The sequence below is a fragment of the Tursiops truncatus genome, chromosome 4, assembly GCF_011762595.2.
Source record: "Tursiops truncatus isolate mTurTru1 chromosome 4, mTurTru1.mat.Y, whole genome shotgun sequence".
NCBI lineage: Eukaryota > Metazoa > Chordata > Mammalia > Artiodactyla > Delphinidae > Tursiops > Tursiops truncatus.
Window position 1 is genome coordinate 89,471,070 of NC_047037.1, and position 3,445 is coordinate 89,474,514.

The window sequence follows — 3,445 nt, forward strand, 5'->3', positions numbered from 1 at the left end:
CCAAACCTCCAAGAGACAAAAGAAATGTCCAAGGGAGATCGCTGACTAGAATTTTTTAAGCTATTGATATTTTAAAATCTTTTTTAAATGACACTTCTCCTCCCAGCAACTGAACGGGGAGTTTCAAATACACACTGCCCATTCCCTGCCTTTATCACTTGTCCTCTTAGGGACCCTGTTGGGAAACTTTCTTTTGAGTGCATGGGACCTGACTCTCCAAAGAGAAAGCGACAAAGCCGGTGTGTTTCACAAATGCACATGCTCTGGTTAAAATAGATGTCCCTTCTCCCAGAAAGCCTCCCATAAAAGCATTTTCATTCTCTAACTAAAATGTAGTGCAGCCTTTATTCCACAAAGCCAATTTGTTTATGTTTCCAAGTTCAATCACAATCTATTTGTAAAACCTATTTAGAATCAGAGTCACATAGCCAGAAATGATCATGCTCTAATTTCCTTATTAGAGAGATTCTTGTTGCAGCTGGCAGCCTGATTTGACTGCTCCCAGGGTTTGCAGCGACGTGTTCTTACCCTCGTTTCCCAATTTTGTTCTTCATGCCTTTTGTTCCCCCACCTCCAACACACAAATATCAAGCCAGAAGGAACAATTCCCGACATTGTTGCTTAAATGGAGGTGAAATAAGAGACTGCCACCTTTTCACCTGTCAAGAAATTAACAAAATTGGGTTACTCACAATATCTGCAGGAGAGAAAGGAAGGAAATGTTCACAAAACACACTATGAAAAGAAGGATGCTTTAGGATTCAGGTAAAATGTCGATTATTTCAGAGGACTTGGGGGGAATGATGTTTTCTGGATAATTGAATCAGAATTAAACAGAATGCCAATGCAACATTCAAGAAAACTTTCTTCACCTACTCTTTCTTACAATTTTTTCTTTATAAAATAGGTGAGTTGATCTTTATGACATAGCAAGATGTCTTTTCAAGGTAATTTAACAGTTCTCCAACAATGCAGGGTCTTGAAGTGTCTCTGTGTCTGCATCAGTTAGTGAAACCTTACTCATCCTTTAAGGTCTGGTTCAAACATTATTTTGTAAAGCTTTCACCAACTTCTCACTATTTTCCTGATGTAACATAGTCATTTGTTTTACACAGTATTATAGACTCCACCAGTTCAGTCAGAGGATGCTATGAAAACTGCAAAGATGTTCCCATTTTGCTTATAATGATGGTTAAAGTAATATCATAAGGTTCACCCTGTAATAGATTAAAATGGCTGAGACCTTGCCTGTTATGTCTCTCAAATTAAACTGGACTGAGAACATTGTCTACTAATAAGTAAGTGTCAAATAAATATGTAACACTTGTCACTCAGCACTAAGCTTGTTTTCCAAAAGAGTCTAGGGTACAGAGGATCAGGCAAAATGACATATTCCAGATCTTAAAAATGGAGGTTTACTTTGAATTGGGTGATTTGACGCCACTTGAGGTCATATATTAATTTGCCTGAAGAGCCAACCTAATGCAACCTCTTCACTCATGTTTCCAAATCTCTTTGGGATTCCTCCATCATTCACCCAGACTTTCTCTTTTTCTTTCATCCACTATTGAAATACCACCTGTTCAATAAACACCTTAAGACACATGCTACTTATTGCCCACCCAATATTCATTCATTCTTACCTTTTTTCCTTAATAACTGAACCTTGAATTTATCCAAGGTGTATGTGTCCAATTTTCCAGATTCCCAGCAATCAGGAAAGCCTAGATGACCAAGTTCTGACCAAGGAGATGAAAAAGGACTTCACTGGGTGCGACGCACAGGAACTTTTCTTAGAGACAATTTCAGCTGGCGTGCTCTTGGGCCCTGTAAACTTTATCTTACCTTTTCCCCCCTTCTTGCCTGTCACCTACACTTACTGTCTGGAAGTACAACAGCCATTTTACAATGTTAAGGATGATGAAACCATAGGATTAAAGGAATCTGGATTCTTGATGACATTGCTGATTCACACGAATCTTGGACTGCCTAACTCTGATCTTCCGTGGCATGAGAACAGTAAACTCTTTTCCTGTCTAAGCTATCTTTTGTTGGGTTTCATTACTTGCAGCCAGAAACAGTCCCAACAGACACACCCTTCTTAACCCACTGAGAGGCCTAGAGTAAATTTGCCTGGGACTTTCCCTGTCCAAGCAGACAACTCCAACATTTCCTATTTCAGTCACCACTCTGCAACCTCCCCTACAGTAATGCTTGACAGGCGTTTCAGAGAAAATGGCAATCCACATCAATGAAACTCCCAGAGATTATCAAGCCCTCTTATTTTTAACTATTTTTAGGATTTCCAGATAAAATATTTTTATTTGCTAAATCTAACAGCTCTACCCTTTTGGGGTGTGGGGGGGAACTGTCTCAAAGGTTTTGTATGTTTTCCAAATATCTTGAACATTTTGTAATTTTATTATTTTCTGCATGTTCTGTGATTACTACATTGTGCTTTCTATACAATGCTCTTCACTGATGTTTACCCATGTGTTTCCCCTATATTAAGTGGTTCCAATCTGCTGAGTTTTATATGTGTATCTGTATACATACACACACACACACACACACACACACACACACACACACACAATTTTTCTCCTCTTGTCAATTGGCACTGCTTTACTGTCAGAATGCCTGTCTATAGCATTTTGACCTCGCTTATCCAATTTACTCTTAAACCTGTTTTTAACGTGACTATGTAAGAATTTGATCTAAAATAAAAATAGATAACTCTAAATAAGGATTTGCAGGACTAATCTATCAATAAAAATGATGAACTTTGTGATGTTTATTTTGACTACTCAGAGAAATGTTTCTAGCCTCTCGGTTCTTGATTATGTTTGCTTATAATACCAGTATATTCAAATGCTCCCTCGATAAGAGAGGTGCAGCTATGTAAGATTGGCTCTTTAAATATTTACCTGTTCTCATTGTGTGTATGCATGCATGCATGTGCATCCCTGCACGCGCACTCGTGCATGCACACGCGTGCACACATTCAGTAGTTATTTGACAGTTTTTGTGCCCTGAATGTCCATGCATCTGAACGTTGTCTGTGCTAGTGTTTAATCTCTTAGATGACAGGAAATCATTTTATTGAATTCACTTGACATCCCAGCACCACTGGTCAGCTGGGATTAACCGTTGCTCCTGTTGATGTTACTATTCTATATATTCTTGCTACTTAAGCAAAGACCAGCAGCATAGGCGTAGACAGGGGGTTTATTCAAAATGCAGAACCAAAACCCCTCCGGGACCTACTGAATCAAAATCTACATCTTTAACAAGATTCTCAGGTGATTCCTATGCTCACTGATGTTTGAGAAGCATTGATCTAGAGCAACAGTTTTCCAACTTTAGTGTGCATCAGAATCACCTGGAGGGCGTATTAAAATACAGATTTCTGGGCCCAGCTTCCAGAATTTCAGACTCAGTGGGT

At 38.9% G+C, this 3,445-nt stretch overlaps 1 long non-coding RNA gene across 1 annotated transcript; it reads right to left on the reverse strand.

Moving 5' to 3' along the window:
- Nucleotides 1–311: 311 nt before the first annotated feature.
- LOC109547941 (uncharacterized) lies at nt 312–2,104 on the reverse strand. Its single transcript, XR_002173950.3, has 2 exons — nt 1,644–2,104; nt 312–659 (listed from the first exon to the last, which is right to left on the reverse strand). It is a non-coding gene; the product is annotated as an uncharacterized lncRNA (long non-coding RNA).
- Nucleotides 2,105–3,445: the final 1,341 nt, after the last annotated feature.